Below are 25076 nucleotides of genomic sequence, written 5' to 3'. Positions count from 1 at the left end.
CTTTGCTTTTCAATACTCAGGAGCCTTGGACAGCAGATTTATCCGATGCAGCGGGTCTTTTGAACTCTTGCTGCGGCTGCTATGAACATCAGTTGTGGATCCGAGTAAGACAACTTTCTTGACAACTTCAAGCTTTTCTCTATTGATCATGATGCTATGTATGGGGTCGCAATCTGGGAGCCTCACCGGAATTTGTTCACTTTGGGTGACTGCTGGCATTTGAAATACTAGTGACATAGCTTCCAGGATCGCAGCAATACACAAACCAGGGCAATACAACAAACTGAGTCATGGCCATCAAGATTAGGGATTGTAAATTTGAGATGGGGCTTTGATTTTGTAGGAAGGTGCTATGGGGTTGGGTTAGAGACAGATGGATGCCAGCCATTCCATGTAGAATCTTTGATAGGGTGGGGAAAAAAGTGAAATTAAGCACATATAATGCCGCACTTACCTTACTTATTGCCTAATTCACACTTCCCCGGGAAATAACACGGGCAGCTTTTTTCCCTTATCTCTCGGAAAGACGTGATTCATAGACTACTTTGATTGCCTGGCTGCAAGGTCTGGCAAAGAACATTTGCAGCTCCACATGCTTCCGCTGAGACCATAGCCCTAGGATGTCTCATTCTTAGCAAGATTTTATAACCGAGTCAGCAGCTTAACGTGCCCTGCCCAGAAAGGTAGCTCGTCAACCAGCAACCGTCTGAAGCTGGCGAGAGGCAAATTGTGACAACAGTAACCATGCTCTGCGGTGTGATATAAGTTATCGTTTATTGAACCAGCCTTCCAAACTTTCTTAGGAATTTTCTTTTCTTTTTTTTTTTTAGGAGCATATGAGAAAGCGCCCTTGATAAGTACAGGATGTAGGCGGCAGTGTAAAGCAAAGTGCCCCTCTATAAATCTGGTCAAGGTTTACCATCTGTAAAGTTTGTATTACTTTATAATGAAAAGGACTGAGACAGTGCAATTTCAGAAGGCCGATGGTAGCACTGTTCAGACTTAACTGAGGCAAGCCCTAAGCCAGAGGCACGTGCGTCAAGAAAGGGTTCCTTTTACTATAGAACGCAGGGGGAAGGGACCTGGCTCACACGCCGCTGCACACTCGCTGGCTTGGTTTCCCTGTCCAGGACTGAGTCAGGACCTCGGGGGCCTCCTCGGAACCCACCAGCCGTCCCCACACTGGGGCTGAACTTACAAAGCAGGGGTGTGCCGGATCTTAGGGTCACAAGAGAAGCCCAACTAGGCTTCCTTAATCCTTCAGCTCACAGTACCGAAGAGGTGAAAGGAGAAAATAGAGCCAAACTCTGGTTCACTTGCTGTTTATTTTTAGGAATAGTTGGCATGTTTTTCAGAAAACATTTAAAAGGAAGGCTGTATAGGGTTTGTTCTTTCAACAGAAAATTAGGTACAGTATGAAACACCGGAGGAAACTCACTGTCCCTGGGTGAGCTGTGGACCCCAAAATGTATGAAAATATTTGCTGTCTTCTGCAAGCACAAGAAAATGTGGACTCCATTAAATTTCCTGAATGTACCTCAAAAGTAAATAAGCAAAACAGCTAGAGAGGTAAATGTCGATTTGTAGAACTTTAATCTACTGTAACAGCACATCACCTCTCTGGCTCTGTGAAGCCATGGGATTTGATTCCTGTTTTGTGTGTGAACTGGTCCAAATGTCTCATAAGGTACCCAATCGTGAACATTGTGCCACAGATCGATGCTTTTAAGGGTTAGAAGACATTCAAAATACAGACTTGAACGCGCCCGTGATGGTGAAGATGGCAGTGTTCCATTCTATCGTACACGGCCTTGCCACGAGATGGGCCTTACTGGACAACAGCTTGCAGCAACACCTACATTATAAGCCCATTGCATCCCAGAAAGACACACATAATGGAAAAAAGGATAATACTGAAAATTAGAGTCTCCTTCCAAGAGAATGTGGATTTGAATAATCTAACCATGAGGCAGACTGATTATTACTGCAGACAACTATCAGGAAGAGAGTTGAAAAGTGGCAAATGGTGGCTGTTGAAGCAACAGTGAAAGTTTAGAAAGCTTTGGTGCAAAAGGGAAAAAGCAGGGAGTATTCTAAAAGCAGTAAAAATGAAGGGTTTAGGCTCTTGCAAATGGATTTTAGTTGAGTTTTTTTTTTTGAAGCAAATTTGTCTTGTTGCCACCAGTTTTTTAAAATAATTTTAATTCATCTGGTTCCTTTTCAGCCCACTGAAATCACCTTTTCATATAATCATGTGTTCATAAGCATTTGCATGATCATCTCTCCTCCCTTGACATAAGCTTGTATTTCCATTCTGCAATGCAAGGCAACCTAGCCTCTGTGCAGGACCATTAAAAAATTCCCTTTTAATAATTAGATGATACCATATCACCTTCAATTAGCAATCATTTCCACAAGGATTTGGATTGCAATGCAATAATATACTTTAGAATATGAACCTATGAATGAGCTTGACATCCGATCCCTGTAAATTGTCAAGTATTCTACCAATTACCTATAAAACTGAACGCAAGGCTGGGTTTCCTCATTACGTCCATAAAATTATCCTGCTGAGCTCTGAGAAAATGAGCGGGGAAGAATAGCAGCCTCTGTTGTGAGGACTGGTGGGAAATCGGAGCAGTTTCTTCACTTCCTGACCAGTAGCATTCTTCCCTCAGCCTCTCAATAGCGAGAGGTGGGACCGTGTGTTCCATTCTTTAAATGTGCTTTACTTGAAATGGTCTCAGAAATATGATACTTCTGAAATGTGAAATGATTGTTTGCCATCAGCAATCAATGTTGCCAGTTGACATCAACTTGATTCCGAGTCACAGTGACCTCATAGGTGTTAGAATATATCTGTGCTCCGTGAAGTTTTCAGTGACTGTGTCTTCCCAAGTGACCACCAGCCATTTCTTCAAGGGCTCCTCTACGTGGGCTTCAAGCTTCCCATTATTAAGCCTATTGTGTTAACCAATCTTACTACCTTGTAACTCCAGTAATAATTAGGTAGTATTTTTTCTTCTTTCTCCGATCTAACTCGAAGACTCAGGAAAATATGTTGGAATCTGATCAAAATAATTCAGAAGCTTCTTGGCTTCTACCATAACTCAACATCATCCTGGACCGAGTCACAGACGGCTAAGAGGTCTGGAACAGTCTGCCCATCTAGCACCAGGATGTGTTAGGAATAACCGGGAATGTGTTCAGTTTGTTCACACTTATCTTGAGCCATGGATTTGGGGATGACTGTCGGTTGAGATCTCCAGTTCATCACATAAACAAGAGTGTTCCCGTTGGCTCTGATTTAAGTCGCCGCTACACTGAGCGCTGTGTTTACATCAAGATGATGGCTGCGTGCCTCCCCAGCTACAGCTGGGAGACCGTGCTCAGCCAGCATGTCAGAGAAGTACTGTGATCTCTGTGAGTCAGCACTAACACAAACTAGCAGTCCCTTCTTTGAAAAAAGATCTCCATCACTGCCTTCCAATTAAGCCATCTAAGAAGGATAAAGGTGGAATGTTGTACAAGCTCTTCACAAATAGAAATTTCACTCGGAAGCACTATGACTGGATGTGTATTTCTCTGCACCTCTTATCCCAAATGGATCATAAACACTGTCTAAAAAAGTTCTGTGCTTTCAAGTACAGACTGGGAAGGGAGGTTGAGGCCAGTAAAATGGGGGAGACCGGTGTTCTGACAGATGATTCCTTATCTTTTTATGTCACTAATAAATATTGATTGCTAGTAGCTGAATTGACCATGCTGGGCACCAGAGAATTCTGATCTCAATTTACATTTGCTGAATAGAGGCGCTGACATTCGGGTACTCAGACCCTAATTGACTAAATCATTTGTTCCATATTGATTGCATTTATTGATTTACAATGACTGTTTTTCTTCTTTTGAATACGCATACACTCTATGTCCCAGGCACCATTTAACAACTGGATAGATAAACACAAATAAATAGGTGTCTCCTTTCCCCTGGAGCGGAAAGGAAGAGAATCACCTGAGGAAACAGCTGTGTCCCTTATACACCACATTAGGTTACAGAGTTACAGGGGCATCTGCACAAAGGCAGTGCTTACCCCATAGACACACTCTCCTGATAAGCAGTGGGCTTCTGTCTGTTTCCCAGCTGCTAACTGCTGAACTTAGGGTGCCCTGGCCGTGCTGTTGGGTAAGCGCAGGACTGCTAGGTTCACAGTCAGTGAGTCAAACTCACCAGCTGCCCTGTGGGAATAAGAGGCCGCTGCCTGTTCCCATAAAGACTTTGAAAGCCTTGGAAACCCGGCACAGGGTCACTGTGAGTCAGCACGCATGCAACATCGAGGCTTGTTTTAATGCTTCACATGTGTGGTGAGAAGGTCCCATAACAAGGCATCCATGCATTGACATTCCCAGGCCTGCCTTTGATTTGAAGAACTTCTGGTTCAAATTCCCGTCCCTCTTCTCCTCCCTGTAAAATAGAAACACTAATCCTCGTTTCAAAGCTAACGGAGTGGAGGATTTCACCCTCTCTTTCCTCATGGTCTGTCTCTGAGTCTCCCCTCACTGCTTCTACATAACTCAGGCCAGGCCTGCAGCTGTGCGAACTGAATATTGCTGTATAAGTTGATGGTCTGGTTATTAAGGAGGTGTGTGCTTGTGGAATGTTGGATCTTCTATATTAAATACATTAATTCATGTCTACTTTCTCCTACTTTTTTATAAACATTTTATTCAAAATATCATTTTTATAACTCCATCTTAAACTAAAGTATAGCCAGAGAAAATTAAATAAAGGGAGCCTGCTATAGTTAGTCCCAGAAAAGCATATGAGACAGACAGAGTCAGTCTAGCTTGATTGGAGCTGGGCTTCTATAAAACCACAGAGAGTGGGAAAGTCTGTCGTTTGTCCAAGGAAACTTAGGTGCTTTTAAATATCTCCAATTTGAAAATACTGTATATACATAAACTTCTAAAAATTAATGTTTGCTGCATTGGTCACTTGTGTGTTAATTGCTCTTCAACTTGGAAATTCTGCTCTGTGCCAAGAGATTAGTCAGACATTCTTAAATGTAAATATAAATTTTAGCAATATTTATCAGCAAAAAGCGTGATTCTGAAGACATTTCACTGCCAAAGAACTATACTCCATCAATTCTCTTGAGAGGGCCTGGCTTGAAATGGAGTTTGCCTTCCATTCTCTTCTCAGTGTGGAGTGCCCATGGGGGACCGTTTGCCTCCCCGAGGTTCACTCCTTCATATGACCAGGCTTTATATCAATCAGAGTCTATCCAAGAAGTTCTTGGGCCCAAGGCCCAAATTTCAGTTCGCCTTGGTCTCTGTTTTCAAAAAGGTAGAAGAAAAAAGAAAAGGAGCAGGAAAAACCCCACCCTCTATGAGAGATGGCTAGGACATGACATAACAGTGCTCAGGAAAGCAGCCGGGATCTCTGCTGAGAAAAGAAGCATGCATCGGAACGACAATCCCGAAAAGGGTTGCATGGCTCCTTCCACTGTGTGTGATCCTGGTGCCACAGAGCTGGGTCCTTCTTCAGCCCTGGGGCTTCTGATGAAGCATAACAGCGAGGGGAACACACTGATTCTCTCCACCAAGTGGGCTGCGTAGGGTCCTGAGAGAGGAAGAGCTTGTTTAGCTACCAGGCTAAAAAATGACTTGGCTATTATAATAAAATCGGAGCCCAGCTGAGCACTCACTGGATAGGTGTTCCCTTTGATTCTGCTCTCCGGTTCGTGGAGATTTACGTCTTAAAATCTGCTGCTACATGATTTCATCAGTGTCTTCAGCATTATTCATCATCTTTACAGCATGGGCCTATCCAGGCCCTGACGGCGTGGCGAATTTGCTGAATGTGAAATTAGCTTTTCCATGCACTCTTGCTTTCTTTGTCCCAGTAGTCAGTTAGTTCCTGTTCCTGAAAGGAGAGGGAAGCAGGGGGAAAAGCATATAAGATAAGTGGTTTGCGGGGGCTCTCATCTAGTAGGAGTCATCCCCACCTGCTTTCCTCTGGATGGACAGACGGAGCCCCAGCTGTCCCTGTCTCCTCCCACCATAGCTCCTCTGCTTTGCTGCTGGAGCCGAGCTTTCCAGGTGTTAGACATCGACCCCACGATTCTCCTATCCCACAGGTTGAAGCCACAGGTTGATTTGCAGCATTTGCCTATTTACAAGGTAGAGTTACTCCGGTCTTAAGTGATTTTGAATTGCAAGCATGAGCCAACTGGTTAGGAGTTGGGAGACTTCTCAGGAAAGTCAACCCATCCCCAGCACGCCCCTGCATCTAGAAAGTAACCCTGATAGAGAACCTTGGGGCACCTCACTGAGTTTGACCCCGGGAGATGTGAACATTCTGTATGTTGCCCATCCCTACAACTCTGCCCTGGAGTGCACACGAACTAGAAAGGAAGCTGAGAGAGGCACCTCCTATCTTCTGGATACATGTAAGAAATGTTTTAATTAATATTTTTCTAAATCGTGGCAGTCAATTGGAGGGGTCACGTAAAAAATAAAAATAAATGAAACTCCCAATATCATAAAGTCCAGGGCCAGATAATTTTACTGGGGAATTCTACCAAACATTTAGAAAACAGTTAACATCAATCCTACATAAACGATTTCATAATATATACTACGAAACACATTTTATGAAGCATGTATTACCCTGATACCTAAGTAAGGGAAAGCATTAGCACAATAGAAGATTATAAACCAATATCTCTGAAGAATATAGATGCCAAGATTTTCAACAAAATTCTAGCCAAGAGAATTCAACAAAGCATCAAAAAATAATACAACACAATCAAGTGGGATCCATGCCAGATGTACAAACATGGTTCAATATTAGAAAAACAACCAATGTTATCCATCACATAAACAAAATAAAAGATAAGGATCATTTGATTATATCAACCAATGATGAAAAACATTTGTTCAAATTCATTATCCATTCATGATAAAAGCGCTCAATAAAATAGGATAGAAGGGAAATTCCTCAACATAATAAAGGCCATATCTGTGAAAACCTATGATAAGCATCTTACTTAATGGAGAGAAATTGAAAACATTCCCCTTCTAATGGAAACCAGATAGGGTTGTTCTTTATCACCACTCTTATTTAGCAGCGTACTGGAAGTCTTACCCGCACACAACAGAGTTCTTAAAGGATCCACATTGGCACAGTAGAAATGAAATTATCTTTATTTGCAGATAATACATCTCAAGTTTCCATTTAAACTTGCTAAAGTAATTAAAACATTGGCAACATAGCAAGCTATACGATCAATAAACAGAAATAAGTTGGATTCTTGTATATTAAAGAAGATGACCTAAAAAAGACTTTTAAAATAACACTACAATTTACAATAAACACCCAAAAGTTTTTTAATATACATATATAACTTAACAAAGGTACAGAACACATAAAAATCCTTCTATTGGATATATTTCCTAAAAGTATAAAACAACAAAACCAAATGAAGAGTCATATGTACACCTATGCTTTTTGCAGTAATTTCCTCAAAAATAAAAAATATAGACAACAGAAAACTCCAATTATGGGGAAATGGGTAAACAAACTCTAGTACATTTGAACACTGGAATATTATGCATCAGCAAAAAACAATGATGTCTATGTTATACACCACAAGACACGGGCAGAGCAAGAGAACATTGTGCTTAGCAAAGTGAGTCAGTCTTATGAAGGTAAACATTGAATGGTGCTATTAATATAAGGGGGGAAAAAGGAAAGTGGTTTTCACACCAAAGGATTAGACTCTGAAAACTTCTAAAAGGCCAGGGATGGGAGTGGGTTCAGGGAAAAAGGTGGCAAAGGAAATGATGGACAGACAGAAGATGGGAGGGGAGAAAGAAGACCACCTTTACGGAGGCATCACAGTGACCCTGTTACTGATTTGACTGGATGAAATAGCCTGTGCAACTACACAACATAAGCTTTTCTTTAAAAACCAAGTAAGAAAATAAATTTAATATTTTTAAAAGATTGAGCAACATGATGGCAATAAAATGTACAAATAAATGTACAAATGTGCGTGACACAATGGATGGATGGATGTGTTGTGATAAGAGCTGTGTTAAATAGGTTTCTTGTAAAAATTTCAACTACCGAAGTCTCCACTTGTGTTTTTATTGGATGTTTAGCAAGTGAATTTGATACACTTTCCTGGCCCTCCCCCAAAAAATGTTGTAATAATGAATTGTTCTTTTTTTTTTTTTAAGATTTTATAGTTTATTGATTCTCTGGTGAAAAATCCACATAACCAGTGCAGATTAAGTCACGGTAGATGCTTTATTCTGTCTTTTTGCCAGCACCCACGCTGGCCTTCGCAGTCCCCTGACTCTTCATTCTGCTCTTGCGCTCCTTGCGTTGCTTCCTGGAGGACTTTTTCTCCTCATACAGACCGTGTCTTGCAAGTCTGTGTTCAGGTTCATTTTTCTGGGCATAATCCAAAGAATCATAAATCATGCCGAAGCCAGCAGTCTTGCCACCACCAAAATGGGTTCTAAATCCAAATACGAAAATGACATCTGGTGTGGTCTTGTACATTTTGGCTAGTTTTTCACGAATTTCTGTCTTAGGCACTGTTGCTTTTCCAGGGTGAAGGACATCAATGACCATTTGTTTTCGCTGAAGTAGTCGGTTGGTCATGAACTTCCTGGTCCGGATGGTTACCGTGTCATTCATGATGGCACAGGACGCTCAGACAGCCAGGGACGAAAAGCGAATTGTTCTTATATAGCCTTTCTTGCCATGGTCTTGTAATTTTACAGAATTATTAGTTGGAGTCTATTCAAATATGTAAAACCGCTTTCAGCTATTGGGCAATTTACTATGGCTATGCAAATAAGGTGACCATGTTCTGCCAAGGGGATTAGTCAGTTTTGTCTTCCTTTGGGGTTTAAAAGACCAACCCCTAAAGGGGCCCTAAGGGACCTTTACCATCATTGATAAGAAAACTCTGAAGCAGAACATAAATTTTGGAATAAGGACCCAGGATCTCTGTGCTGAGAATATCTTAGATTCTGAAGAAAGACCAAATGCTAAAGATGGCAAGACCTAGTGGCAGCTGACCTCCAGGTTCATGTAGTGACAGAGAGGTGAGTACCTTGGAGTAGGAGGCTTGCCCGTGGAGTTCAAAGAGTTGTTGGAAGGGTCCATTCTGTAGGAAACTGGACATCCCCTTATGGAAGGGTCGTGGGTGGAGTGTAGCAAAACGTACAACTTTCCTCTAGTTCCTAAATGCTTCCTCCTGCGCCCCCACCCCCAACACCACCACTATCATGATCCAATTATCTCTTACAATCTGGCTAGACCAGAAGTTGTACACTAGTACAGATAGGAACTGGAAACACAGGGAATCCAGGACGGATGATCCCTTCAGGACCAGTGGTGGGAGTGGCGATACTGGGAGGGTGGAGGAAAGGTAGGGCAGAAAGGGGGAATGGATTATAGGGATTTACATAAAGCCTCCTCCCTGGGGGATGGACATTGGAAAAGTGGGGGAAGGGAGACATCGGACAATATAAGAAATGACAAAATAATAATTTATAAATTATCAAGATTTCATGAGGGAGGTGGAGCAGAGAGGGAGGGGGAAAATGAGGAGCTGATGCCAGGGCCCTAAGTGTAGAGCAAATGTTTTGAGAATGAGGGTAATGAATGTACAAATGTGCTTCATATAATTGATGTGTATATGGATTGTGATAAGAGTTGTATGAGCCCCCAATAAAATGATTTTTAAAAGAAGAAGAGTCCATTCACGTAACATGAAACTTGAGTGTGTCTGTGTGGGAATTGTCTTTGGGATCCTATTAGAGGTTTTCCCAAGGTTGAGTTGGATGTCTCTCAGTCTTAGTCTTGCCAGCAGAGCTGAAAGAGCTGTAACACTTGCTTGTGCAAAGCAAAAGTGGCCCTTGCAGGGTTGTACCCCTCTCTCTCCAGGGAGTGGGGCCCAGGTAGTAAGGTGACAAAAGAAAATCTAGGCCCTGATAGTGTGACTGGAGCCTGCAGATAAGGCTTAGAAGACAAGCCTTTAAGACCCCAGACTCAATTCTTTTTGATAGCCAGGCACCATCTAGCTATTTCTTCCCCACACTTCGCACTCATGTCTTCAGTGATCTCTTCGTGAGGGCAATCATCAAGCAGGCCCATGTCATAAGGACGAATTGTTCTTATATAGGGCCTAGGATTAAATGGGAGCCAAAAATCTATTCATGTATCTGGATTTTACATACATCTCTGGTTCACTTTAGAAGCCTCATTATAGTTTTATGATAGAAAACAGTGTCAGTGATACCCCTCTGACATAAGTAAGGTCATTTTTGTAGTATCATTAATTTATCCATTAGTATAGAATTTAACAGACTGTTGAGGAAAAGGCACTATAAAGTATAGGTCCGCTTCAGACAACTTTACAAGAACTGTTCATTTGAACAGATTAAATTCCTAATGAAGCCCCTGTGACCATGGTGAAGTGTGTGAGTAACATCACTAACAGACAGTGAGCATTGCATATTCAGTCATGGCAATGTACTTAGGTTAAAGTGCCATTCCTTATCATTTGAGCTCCTTTTTAACCCATTTTAAGGTTGTTTCATGTATTTAAAAAAAGTGAGGGGAAATACATGGGACTTGAGACTCCAGTGGATTCCCTCTGGCCACGGACCAGGGATCTGAGGAACCTTGCCATCGTGCACGCAGCAGTGGGACGTGAATTGTTGCAGAACAAGATAGGTTCAAATCTAACACCTTCTAATTGCATCTCCCTGCCGACCCATTTAAAATGTGTTCTGACTTTTAGTGTTTCCTGCTTCTTTACAATTAAGGCTTTTTTCTTGTTTCTTTTGTTATTGTTGTTGCTTTTGGTGTTTTTCTTGTGGATGTTTCCCAGTGTATGAAATCCAGGATAGCTAAGTCTTTCAGACAGTAACTGGTTTAATGGCTTTTTGGGGTTATGAGAAGGGAGATTGGGGGGCGGGGAATGGGGAGCTAGGAGCAATGAGTACAAGGAGGTTCTATATAAGAAACCCCAGATGCTACTATTCTGGTCATTGTTTTAAATATATTACCTATCTTTCTACTTTTGCCATTTCAACTTTTGACAGTTAGACAGAAATTTAAGGACAGAAATTACATTAATTGCCTGTGTAGCCACTCCCAATCAGTACAATTGTTCCTTCATGTTAAACTGTGCTCCATAAACAATGACTCCTCCTTCCACAACTCCCTCCTGACTCTGGTAACCACTAATAATCTTGGGACTCAACATCTTTGCCTATTCTTCTGTTCTGATGTTTGTATGTTTGTGAGGTCATACATTATCTGTCCTTTTGTGATAGGCTTACTGCACACAGCATTGTATCTTCAAGGTCTGTCCATGTTGCAGCATGGATCAAGTCTCATTTCTTTTACTATTATTCTGTTGTATGTATGCACCACATTTATTTTTCCATTCACCATTGATGGGCAGTTGGGTTTTCCCAGCTTTTAATGATTGTTAAAAATACTGCAGTGCAGAGATTACCCTCACAGAGGGGTTTAGGAGAGATGGGTCAGTCAGGGTACGAGGTAGTACCGATGAAGAACACAGCTTTCCCCCAGATCCTGGATGCTTCCTCCCCCCAACTACCATGATCCGAATTCTACCTAGGGCAGAGGTTGTACACTGGTGTATATGGGAGCTGGAGGCACAGGGAATCCAGGGTGGATGATACCTTCAGGACCAAGTGTGTAAGGGGCGATGCTGGGAGAGTGGAGGGTGAGTGGGATGGAAAGGGGGAACTGATTACGGGGATCCACATGTGACCTCCTCCCTGGGGGATGGACGGCAGAGAAGGGGTTGGTGAGGGAGAGTCCGGATAAGGCAAGATATGACAAAATAACAATCTATAAATTATCAAGGGCTCATGAGGGAGGGGGGAGCGGGGAGGGAGGGAAATAAAAGAGGATCTGATGCAAAGGGCTTAAGTGGAGAGCAAATGCTTTGAAAATGATTAGGGCAAAGAATGTACAGATGTGCTTTATACAATTGATGTATGTATATATATGGATTGTGATAAGAATTGTATGAGCCCCTAATAAAATATTTTAAAAAAATACTGCAGTGCACATTGTTCTAGAAAGCTACCTACAAGTCCCTGAGGTTCCTAGCATAGAATGGCTGTTGTGTTAGTCTGGGTTGACTAAAGAAACAAATCATATGTGCATAAGAAATAACTTTATATAAAGAGTAATTGCATATTGAGATAACATCCCAGCCCAGTACAGATCAAGTCCATAAGTCCAATATTAGCCCAGATGTCCAGTACCAATATATACATTCCTCTTCAGACTCACACAACACATACAATGATGCTGAATGTAGGACGATCACAGGCCAATGCATAGAAAGTCTTGTGGATCCAGTGGAAATGGAAGTGGAAACATCTCAGCACTGGCAGGGGTCTCCAAGTGGCTCCTCCCACTCTAGGGCTCTAATGTAGTTGCATGTGTCTTGTAAGTAGGAAGACAGAACAGAATCTGTATGTAGCTGGCCTCTAGTCAGCTATTGATCTCCATCATGCCTCTAAATATATGGTCATCAAGCTGTGACCTGATTGACTCCACCCCTTCGCAAGTTGACAGGAGATTATGGAACTGCCACACTCTTCAATAGTGTACAAGATGAACAAACAAAACTCAGTTGTCTATCTGCACATTAAAAATGATAACTCTGAATGGAAATCAGGTGAGCAAGTCCATTTAAATAGATATTAAGAGAATGAAATACCGAAGAATAAATTCAACCAGCATGTTAAGGACTTACACAATGAAAATTATAAGACAGGTACAAGAAATTAAGTAAGATTTAAATAAGTAGAAAGATTACTATCTTCATGGATTAGAAGACCTAGTCCTATTGAGATATCAATAAAATCCAATTTGGCCTATACTTTCAGTGCAATATTGCTCAGAATTTTGAATGCTTTTTTTTTAACAGAAACAGAAACACCATTCCTCCATTTTAAACGCAATTAAAAGAAACCCTGAATAGTTAAAACAATGCCATTGATAAAGAATTGAGAATTCAGAAATCCATCCACACACTTCAGGTCAACTAAGTTTTCAAAAGGTGCTAAGTCAGTTGGATGAAGAAAGAAGATGCTCTTCAGTAAATGGTATTGAGATCATTAGATTTCTACATAAATAAAAATAATGCAAGATCTATGCTCACACCCTAAACAAAAACAAGTCCCACATTTATTAAGAGTCTAAAGATGATCATTTGTTGTGGTTAGGTGGCAGTGGGCCAGTTCTGACTCAGAACAACCCAGTGCACACAGAACGACACGCCACCAGGTCCTGGCCCAGCCTCACAATCACTTGTGTGTGTGAGCCCCTGTGGCAGTCGTGGGGTCAGTCCTCTCCCTGAGCATATTTCCCTTTTTCATTGACCCTCCTCTTTAGCAAGCGTGGAGTCCTTTTCCAGGGACTAGTTTCTCCTGACAATGTGACCAAAGTGTATGAGATGAAGTCTCCTCTTCCTTGCTTTTAACAAGCGTGCTGGTTGTACTTCTAAGACGCATTTGTTTATTCTCTGGCAGTACAGGGTGTATTCAGGATTCTTTGCCAGCACCGTAGTTCAAATATATCAGTTCTTCTCTGTCCTCCCTTATTCTTATGAAGATGAAAACCATAAAACTATAACCTTATTCAAATGAACATTAAATTCTTGTTAGAAAATACAAGGGCAACATTATTGAGCATAGCTTGTAACAGAGGGTTTCTAGTATGACGGAGCTTCACAAACTTTATGGGAAAATGAACTTAATGTTTTCCATTAACTTTAGAAGCCCCCTCATATAATAAGAAAGGTATATGCAGAAAAAAACAAATAGATAAATGGGATCTCATTAAATTTAAAACTCTTCAGGTATGGAACTGAACACACCCTTGTAATAAAATAATCCACTATTTAAAATCAGTAGGGCAACATTTTACCCAACAGCAAATTCCAGACGGCTATGACAGGTGGAGGAGTGGTAACAAGAAACACAGGACAAAAGTGGAATAAGTAATTGGACGTTGAGGGAACTGATTACCATAGATAAGTTGAAACAATATGTGAATGGTTTTTGGTATGTAAAATGGGTATCTGTTCTGTAACCTTCACGTAATTCACAATAAAAAGGCATATATATAGGTATATATATATATTTACTTTTTTGTAAATTCTGAGAAAATATATATATTATATATATTCTGAACAAATATATATAAGTGAAAATACAAGATAACAGCTGGGAGAATGTCTTCAAAAACCATATGTCTAATTAAAACCTAATAACTAAAATACATATGAAACTTCAATATCAACTGAAAGGCAAATAACCCAACCAAAATAATGGACAAAGAAAGTCAATAGACATGTCACCAAAGAGAAACTGTCAAAAAATATTGAAAATACAACGGACTACCAGAAAACAAACACTGTGTCTTAAAGGAAGTACAGCAAGAATATCCAATAGAATTGAGGATGGAGAGCCTTGGTCTTACATATTTTGTACGTGTTACCAGGAGGATCCAGTCCCTGTAAAAGGACATCATTCTTGGCAATGTGGAAGAGCGGGAATAAAAGAGGAAGACCATTCAGGAGATGAATCGACACTGTGGATGCACAAATGGGCTCAAATGTCACAATGGTGGTGAGGACGGTGCAGAACTGGGCAGTGTCCTATTGTACAACATAGCTCTGTTGTACATATCGTCACTGTGACTGAGAATCAGCTGGATGGAGCCTATCAAAACAACCCGTACAATGGCTAAGATTGATGAATGAGTTAAAAGCTGAAAATAACAAACGTTGGTGTGTGAGAATGTAGGAAACCAGATGGTTTCCTAAGACACCTTGTAGGTCACCTAGCACTCATTCTGCGACTTTGGCGTGCATCCCTGTGACCTGGCTAGATGGTAGTTCTTCTGCTTTGGCTTGTACCAAAAAGACAGAATTCTCAACCACTCATAGCATGTTTTTTATGTGCATATTAAAAAGATGACATCTTAAACACATATCTGTCTACTTTTGTAAATTTGATAAGTTCTTCATGAAGTTTAATAAAAAGTCATTTACATCCTATGCTTTTTCCCTGAAATTATTTTAGGAGACATTTGGCAAACCTACACTAAAAAGAAAATTTTATAATACAAAGTGGATGATCTAAAACAGGAGCTAAATTTGAGAGGTGCTAAACCTTATTTTTTCCTAATTTAATGTACCCAGTATGCGTGTGCACACTTGTAGTTAATTCTTATTCTTTGGGGTAGTAGATATATTGAGGCACTGTTCATGTAAGATGGTAGTGAGAGGGACCTTTCATCAGTTGTTAGTTTTTATGTGCCATGGAGTCGGCTCTGACCCCTAGTGACCTTGTGCACAACAGCATGGAACCTACTTTGTGCCAGATACTGCACATGATAGTTTACATACCCGTCGTGAAGAAAACCTTAGTTTCATGTTGTAGTTGTTCCCAATGAATTTGTACAGATAAAGGGACATAAAGTGTATGTCCCAATGTCATATCTGGCCCATTGTAAGGAGTGAAGTGGGGATTCAAAGCCAGACTTAATTCTGCATAAGACTTTGTTGCTCTCTGCCCTTCTCAGAAATAGCAGGCAGTTCATCTTGCTTTTTGAAATAGAAACTGATACCCTGAAATAGGAAAATAAAAAAGAAATCAACATCAGTGCTTCAGTTTATTCATGTTATATGCATTCCCTAGCTGGTGTCTGGAAGGAGGAAAGCTATGTATTGCTGATGCTTACTGAAATGTAAAACTTTATGTTTGAGGTTTAGAGAATAACTACAAGTAAATATTAGCTCTTGAACATGTTGTGAGGACAATGATCAGAACTGCCAAACTGAAGGGGGATGCTCTCTGAAAGCCTTCTTCCAAGGCCCAGGCTTTCCCTCTGATAGACAAGATGACCGGTCGCTATTGTAAATGAATCGTTGGAACTCTGTATCCCAATTAGGAGTCCTGCTGGGATAGTGGTTACCCTTGAGGCTGCTAACTGCGAGGTCACAAGTTTGATACCAGCAGTGGCTCCGAGGGAAGAAGGTGGAATGTTTTAATCTCATAAAGAGTCAGAGTCTCAAGAACTGACAGGAGCAGTTGGTTCTACCCCGTCCTATAGGGTCGCTGTGAGTTGCAGCCACTGAATGACAGTCCTCAAAGGTAATCACTGTGAAAAATGTATGATACATTACCCGTGTTAGCAAAATGTCTTGCTTAATAATTTTCTCACAGATTTTTGTGTCATCAAATTTCTGTTTTCAAACCATCTATGAACTTGGTATAAAAATGAACAGGATAGAATCTGATGGAGGCATTTTAGAATTTGTGTTAAGTTACAGAGCAGAAAAAGTATAGAAGCATTTTATTTTTAAAAATATGAAAGAAAAAAATCTGAAGCATTGAATTTAATCAATTGTCTGGGAAGACTATAGTGCTTATCAAGTGGTGTTGGAAATTCCTGTTCGTCTGGTATTCAGAGAGCTGAAACTGTAGTTACTGGAAGTTTCTTCTGTAAACAACTTCTATGAGAAAGAGGCATAAAACAAATAGGTATTTTTAAAGTAGCTTTCAGAGCACATCACCAGGCCAATTCCGATAAAATCAATATTCCAAACGTGTGCAATAAATCTTTATTCTTTATCATGAAAAAACATCTCCTTAACTGTTTATTTTCTGTATTGTATAAAGTATGGATTTCTCTACTGTGATTTTAGAGTTCCATATATTATAATTCTGTGGAAAAGGTAATCTAAATCTAGGTTTCTAGTTACTGTTTTTATCCAAGTATGCGATCAACCAGGATGCCTTTTCGTGGGTCAGTTGCTGACATCCACACTAAGATCTTCAAGAATGCTAAATGAGCTGCCCATCCTTCCTGCCTAACCCCGGCATACTCATATAGCCCCACTGGCATTCATCACTTTGTTTCCCAAGCACAGCAGCAGCCCTGGGGCCATAGTGGGTTGCACATGGGGCTGCAAAACACAAGGTCATCAGTTTGAATCCACTGAATTCACCAGTCGCTTTACAGAAGAGCGATGTGGCTTTTTCCTTCAGTAAAGGATTAGTCTCAGAAATCAGCAGGGGCCGATCCGCCCTGTTGTACGGGGTGCCCGTGAGTCACAATTGACTTGATGGCAGTGAGGTGGGTTTGGTATAACCATAGCTGTAACTTTTCCCTCAGAGCATCATGTCTCCCTAACGTCATCAAGTCATGGAGGGTCAACTCTCTCTCTTACTGTCCATCTCTCTCTCTCTTTCTTCACACACACACACACACACACACACACACACACACACACACGCGCGCGCGCACACACACGTTCTTATTGCCCAGTTGTTTCTAATTCTTGGACTGAGTGTGGAAAAAAAGTTATTGAAGTTGGGGGGACCAGGGGAAGGTAGGGTGATGATGATGGTGATAGTATTAGAAATAAACGTCTGACTTCCTCATAAATACAAGGGGGCTTCAAACCATTATGGGAAATTTTCATTATATTTTAATTCCATTTGACAACAAGTTTTTTTTTAATGTTCTGTCATAGGCATCTATATAGAAGACAGAAGGCAGTTTCCCAGTGTCTTGGGTCAGGGTTTTCTAGAGAAACAGAACAATGATGTGTGTGTGTACACAAACGCACACACATAGAAAAATTTACATTGAAAAAGACTCATGACTGTAGGGGATGACAAATCCCAAAACTGTTGGCCAGGTAAGAGGCTGAAGACCTTTCACACATTGCACCTGCAAATCCACAGGTAAGGTGACCAGGAGAGGGGAAGCTCTCTTCCATTACGAGTAGGGTGTGTATAATTAGACACAGGGACATCTACACACGGGAAGAAGCTCATGTGAGGATGGAGGTAGAGAAAGCCATGGTGTGTCCATAAACTGAAGCACTCCAAGGATTTCCGAGTTTTACTCGTAGTTATGAGATAAACATAGAACATATTTTCCTCAAAACCTGTAGAAGGGATCAGCCCCGCCACCACTTTAATTTTGTAAGTCAAGCCTCCCAAACTATCATACAATTAATTCCTCTTGTTTTCAGTACCCACTTGTCTGTCCATTTGCAGTACTGCGGTGGCTTGTGTGTTGTTGTGATGCTGGAAGCTGTGTCGCTGGTGTTTCAAATGTCACCAGAGTCACCCAGCGTGAACTGCTTTCAGCAGAGCTTCCCGGCTATGACCAGACAACACAGAAGGTCTCAGTTCCCCACTTCAGAGGAAGAAGCCACTGAACACCTTATGCAGAGCTTTGAAACATGGAAAAAGGTATCACTTAGATACGAATTTCCAGACCAGGGGGAAACGAACAATGCAAACACATGAGAACTGACTTTGAAATAAAAATGGTGTGTATTAAGACAATGCCATTTATATGAAAGTGGCATTTTATAATTTTTTAAAAAAGAAAACATTCTCATCTTTATATCCAGAGTTACTTTTCACTCAGTAACAAATCTCATCCTGGAATTAGGACATGGAAGTATCTACATATCTCACCATTTAACCCAAAATGCTTAAATTAAATCCTTGAAATCGGCAGACTGCATCACTAGAAGCAGGTCCTCCATGAGAGCAGCTGTCTCTGCGGTTCAATAGATTTCAGCTAAAATTCCACACGAGGGCATCTTACCGTTACAAAATAAAATGTTCTGTCTGGTTCAGATGTAGAATACGTTTTTCTCTAATAGTCTCACATTTGGTACCTGGTCCCATATCTAGTAAATCATGACTTCTTTTATTGGATATTAAAACATTCCTTTAAAGAGTTAAAAATAATAGAAAGGAAGCTTTTGATAGGAAGCTGGAACTGGTATGATTTCTTGATATTTTAATGTTTTGTCGCCCATTTTTGTGCCAGGTCACATGCTCAGCTACAGAACAGCCTCAAGAGGGAAAGAGGATCCTTCCATCTTTTATGGGCACATGCTGGCCAAAACTCACACGGCCCTGAACCATGAGGCCCTTTTTGCTGATTATTTGAAAAAGCAGAGGCGCAGCTCCAAGTTCAAGCAGTTCTCAACTGCTTAGATGTGTTTTGTAAAAACAAAAATAAAACTGTACAACTAGGGAAAATCTGTGCCTCATTTAACATCAGTATTTTACTATAGGATGAAACCACAGGAAAAATATAGGTTGTTTGGCTTTTGTCTTAGAAATTGAGCAATACATTGATAGAAAGAACGTGATTTAAAAATAACGAGCTAGGAAACATAATGACATATAGACTAACAAGTTTACAATGTAAAGATTGAGTCCTTTTATCATTTCCAGAGGTAGCATTTATGAAAAAGTAATATTGCAAACTGAAAGGGACCCTTTTACCAACTCCGTAGTGTGATGCTAAGGAAAGGGGGAGACATCCAAGATCAACACGTCTAAGGAAATCCAGATTACTCGAAGTAGACTTGTGATTAAAGTATCTCGTTTCTAGTAAGCAAAATCCTGTGGTTGTAACCACCTACTACAGAAAAATTAGAATACATTTTAAACTTACCACCCCCATGTTCCACTCTCTGCGGATTACACATGGGTGCATGGCTTGTCACAGGCTTCACTGATGCTGCACATCTAATCCCTTAACAAAACTGCTGTAGGAAGACTCATAGGTCTGGGGTTCAAGGTGTCTGAAAGAAGTTAGATGAGAATTACCTCTGCTTCAGGCACTCACATGCTTCTCAAACTAATAATGAAACGCATACAACTGTGTGTCGAGGCAGAAACAAGTTTGAATTCTATATCATACCCCGATCAAGGAAGAAGACCAATGATGTGAAAGAGATAAAGGAAAGCGTACTGAAGCAGGAGGAAGACAGGAGAACTCAGCGCCGGTGTCTGGCAATGCACGGAGTCCCGAAGCTGAGGGCATGCAGTGTGGTGCCTGTAATCTCTTTAACAACTAATGTTCTTATCTGGAGAGGGGACATAGCAGCATAACTGAGTCTTTAGAGTTTTAAAGATGATCATCTTACCTAGCATTTGATAAGGGATTACAAAATAGCTCCTGCTTTTCTTGTTAGTTTTAAGACTGAGGAAAATGTCCACTCTGTCCATTTAAATGGACTCAAATGTATTAAAAACTATTTTCATTTCCATCACCAATTTTGATAGTTAAGAAATTGTTAAAATCTTATGGTCTTCATTCATATATAGTGTTCTTTGAAATACAAGCATAAAAGTGGAGGACGAAACAAAGGCTATTTTCCCTTTGAATAGAAAAGACGAGGGCTAGCGTCATCGGAAATGCCACACGGAAGACTTCTCTCTCCCCCTTGCTTTGCTCTGCACATTTGAATCGTTCTTTACAGACATGCTTTGACATGTGTCATGGAGCAGAGCATTTCCAGAACTGGGATCCCTTATACCAGTTTCCTAAAAAGCCAGGAACGAGGGCTGCTTGCCGGTTTTGAAAATCTAACCAGCAAAGGAGCCACATAACAACAGCCCAGGGCCTTGCTCCTTTTTTACCAGATCTAGTTGGTCAAAAATAGTGGAATAAAAAATGCCAAGTGCAGTTTAAGAAGACAATGTAATATGTAGAACCCAATAGGAGAATATGTCTGGTACTATAATCCTAACTAAACATTTTTTTAATGTTCTCTATGTGGCTCTTGGTAATCCATTGGACTCTGGGCTCTTTTGAAATGCACAGTATCTTTCATCGGCCACATTAGAGCGACTCAAAGTAGACACTGCACTAAGTAAACTGGGATTTAACCTCAAATACACCGGTAGCCATTGGTCTTAAGGCTGAAACTCTAATGTGAGAAGAAGCAGAAGACCATGAGCCCAAGGACAGAGAATGGTGGATGTTGGACTTGGTTAGAACCTCTTGCCTCAAGGCAATGAATGACGGCCTGGAGCTACCATGACTTATCATCCCAAAGGAGGCCCTCCTTGCTTCATTGTTCTGGAAGGCATGATTCTGTTGTTGTGAGTGAATGTGATTGGAAGATTGGCCTTATCATCAACCCCCATTTGTAGACAGTGTTCAGTCACCTTAAGTTCAATCTGTACAGGTCAACAATTCATGCATTATGTTTTCATAGCTGGTCTATACTCATATAATTTCTGTTTCTCAACAACATTTTAAATTCTTTTTTTCCCTCTTGTCTGTGCCACATATTCCGTCTTTCTATTGTACTGGGAAAGAGGAGTCTTAAATTGGGTAACACTTTCTTCCCCTGGAGGCATGCCACAACTGCTACCAGAAAAACAGCATCAGCCAGTAGGCTTGGGACAGTGTCTTAAATTCTATACCATTGGCTAAACTAATGACACTATCATTGTGTAGTGGTTGTGCATTGGGGTGCTAACAGCAAGGTCAGCAGTTCAAAACTATCAGCCAGCTCCGCAGGGGAAGGATGAGACTTTCTAGCCCTCTAAAGACTTGCAGGCTCAGAGACTCATAGGTGTTCTACCCTACCCTGTAGGGTAGCTCTGAGTCAGCAGTGACTTGATGGCAGTGGAAGGGATGCCCACATAAAAGGACAGTGATGATTCTAGAGTGAAACGGAGACATTTACAAACTATGAAGGTGTGGATGGATTTGGGCCTTCCAGTCATTCTAGCTCCAATCTAAGAATAGCTAGGCCTTATGACATGGCCCTGTTTGACGCTCACCTGAGTGAAAAGATGACTGAAAATATAAGAGCCATAGCACAGTGTGGTAAAGAAACAAGATGGCACCCAGCTATCAGAAAAAATGGGATTTTGGGTGTTAAATGCTGGTTTTCAAACAAGTAGCCATCTAAGTATAGTGGCAACTATGTCCACTTGGAAGAAGCATGCCAGCCTGTGTGATCCAAGGATTGTAAATAATATAAGCCAAATCTAAAGAAGGGAATGATATCAAAGCTTAAATTGTGAACACCTGATTTACAGAAGGCTATGGATGAGAGTGGAAACCCCAAATCCATTTTCGGGATCCACACATGGATTAAGCCTCTGGTGAATCCCCTCTGACCATAGTTGAGGGATGTGAAGAGACTCATTATCAGAGATCACGGTAAAGTCCATTAGGGAAGATGTAGTTCAGTTGAAATGTAATTGCTTGTTTTCTGATCTCCCCTGTGACCCATTTTAAAGATATTTCAGTTTTGTTCTGTTTTGAGGTGGAGAGGACATACACATGGATTGAGCCCTGGCGAATCCCCTCTGAGCATGGACCAGGGCGGTGAATGGCCTTGCTGTCATGCAGAATTCATTGGAAGGGGATTGTTGAAGATGAAGTTAGGTTAAAATGTAGTGCCCTGTCAATTGACCTCCTTTATGATCCATCTAAATTTGTTCTAGTTTGAAATATTTTCTGCTTTATTTTCCATTGAGGTTTTGCTGTTTTACTTTATTATTGTTATTAGCTGTAGGGTTGTTTTATGGGGTTTTTCTGTCTATGCAATCCAGGATAGTTGAATTTTTAGAGAGAGTACCTGGGACCCTTGGAGGTATAGCTGGAGAGATTGGAAGGAAATGAGGAGCTGATGGGCTTAAACATAACAGCAATCGTAAGGAGGGCGCAAGACCAACCCATGTTACATTCTGTTGTATTTAAGGTTACTGTGAGTCACAGTCATCTGGACAGCACCCAATAGCAAGACCATCCACTATAGCCAGAGAGGGAGGTGTAGGATCATGGGACCCCCACAGAAGCAACTGATTGACTTTGGAAAAGATCATTAACAAAGAATGAAGTTAGTATTATCAAAAGGAGAATGGGCACTGGCAGGGAAGGTTAGGTAGTTAGGGTATAGGAATGACAGGGGAAGAGGGGAGAATAATAGTGTGTGTTAGAGTTGTGTTTATTTTGTAATTCACTGTCTGGTAGATTCTGACACATAGCAGCCCCATAGGGCAGAGTAGAAATGTACCAGAGGATTTCTGAGGCTTTAAATGAGTGGTTCTCAACCTTCCTCATGTGGGGTCCCATGATCCTACACCTCCCTCTGGCTATAGTGGATGGACTTGCTACTAGGTGCTGTCCAGATAACTGTGACTCACAGTAACCCTAAATACAACAGAATGCAACACGGGTTGGTCTTGCGCCATCCTTATGATTGCTGGTATGTTTTAGTCCATTGTTGCGGCCACAGTGCTAATCCACACCGCTGAGGCCGTCTTCTTTTTCACTGGCCGGCTACTCTGCCGAGCATGGTGTCCTTTCCAGGGCTGGGGCTCTACTGATAACAAGTCCAAAGTACAGGAGCCAAGGTCTCGCCCTTCTTGCTCTTAGGGCTCATTCTGACTGTACTTCTTCCAAGATAGATATGTTTATTTTTTAGGAAGACTGTGGTACTTTCAATATTTTTTGCAAATACCATATTAAAGTGCATTGATTCCCTTTCTGTCTTCCTTATACTATGTCACATTTCAGTTCTGATGACTTTGGGTAACTCATTCAGTACCAAATGTTGAAATCCAGATCAACATCCTAGCATAGCTGGAACACCATCTGTGCAAACACCACAAACCTTTTCCCAAGAGCTCGTCTGCTCTTCAGAAAGGAACCAACTGTGTCAAATACATCACATGCAATAGTTGTCATTTCAAGAGGTTTGCAAAAAATAAACTCATCTTTAAAGTCACCATGATTAATGTACTTCACATGAACCAATAACTGTGAACAGTTTGCAACATCTGTAGATTCATCAATCTGGATGCTAAATATTGGAAGTGGAGCAGATTTAATTTCCTGGGTTATGTACTGAAGAATATCATCAGACTTGTCATCTATTCTTCTACGGACAGTGTCATTAGATTAGGAAATTATGCTCAATTTCATAACAAATTTGTCTCTGATCATAACTCGAACAATGTCTATGGCCACTGGCACCTGTAAATCTTCAACAATTGTGTGAGGTTTCATAGCTCTGGCGATTCTGAGTGCCACCAAATATGAAGCATCAATGACTGCTATGTTTCATTTGTGGTACTTGCTACCAGTGTCAAGTCTGGCTTTCTTGAGTCCATCAGCTTCGCATCTAAAATAGTTGGTATCCTTGCCGGCAAAACTCGGATGCTTGCTATCAAAATGGCGATTTAGTTTGTTGTGCTTCAGAGATTCTGCTGATAGAACTTCACAACAAATAACACATTGTGGTTTCTCAATTCCTGCTGTCATTATTGAGGTGAAACCATACTGTAAACAATCCTCACTCTATTTTCTTTCCTTAATGTTCTTCTTTACACGATCCATTGTCATGGGATAGTTTGCTAATGAAAACAATATATAACAATACATTTAATAATACAAAAGATGGTACGTGGCATAGTTCAGTCAATATAGTTCATTAAAGTTTCCTATGATTTACCATTTTTTACATACCTGTTACTGTCACAAGAGGGAAGTATTCAAATCAACCACAGCTGAACATAAAAAGACCAATCAGAATCAGATTAATTTCCCATGGTACAGATTTTTTATTTGCAGTAGTTCATGATTTTACAGTACATGATTTTGCATTTACCCAGTAATTATAACTCATGAAGTGTCATTTTACCTCCAATACTGCTGCTTTTAACAGAGTAGTTGCTTTCAACACAGCAACTACTTTCTACACAGTGGTTGCTCTCTACCCAGTAGCTGCTGTGTACACGCAACAACCCTGTCACATATACCTGTATTTGTATGGGGTGTATGTGATGGGCTTGGCATGATGATATCATCACTCGGGGGATGGGGGGAGCGGTGTACTCGTATGTGGGCGTATCTGCATGTGGGTGGACCAGCCTGGAGACGGATAGAGGAGCGGTATCTTGGTTCTTAAGACCATCGGAAATATGTGTTTTGAGATGGTCTTAAGCGACCCCCTTAAAAGGGTTGTTTGACCCCCAAAGGGGTCATAACCCACAGGTTGAGAACCACTGCTTTAAATGTTTCCAGGAGCAGAAAGTCTCTTCCTTTTCTGATGGAGTTGCTGGTGGGTTTGAACTGGAGACCTTGTGGGTAGGAAACAATTACAGCAGAGCTCCTCTTGTTTTGTAAATGAAGTATT

General features: G+C 40.9%; 1 protein-coding gene and 1 pseudogene across 1 annotated transcript in view; one reads left to right on the top strand and one right to left on the bottom strand.

Annotated features, from left to right (window-relative positions):
- PIEZO2 (piezo type mechanosensitive ion channel component 2) overlaps positions 1–25076 on the top strand; it is a 535104-nt gene that overhangs the window by 218297 nt on the left and 291731 nt on the right. The window lies entirely within an intron of this gene.
- LOC142424219 (small ribosomal subunit protein eS24 pseudogene) lies at positions 8315–8722 on the bottom strand (annotated as a pseudogene).

Source organism: Tenrec ecaudatus, chromosome 13 (assembly GCF_050624435.1).
Source record: "Tenrec ecaudatus isolate mTenEca1 chromosome 13, mTenEca1.hap1, whole genome shotgun sequence".
Classification (NCBI taxonomy): domain Eukaryota; kingdom Metazoa; phylum Chordata; class Mammalia; order Afrosoricida; family Tenrecidae; genus Tenrec; species Tenrec ecaudatus.
The sequence above is the reverse complement of the archived record's forward strand: the minus strand, read 5'-3'. Positions and strand labels throughout refer to the sequence as shown.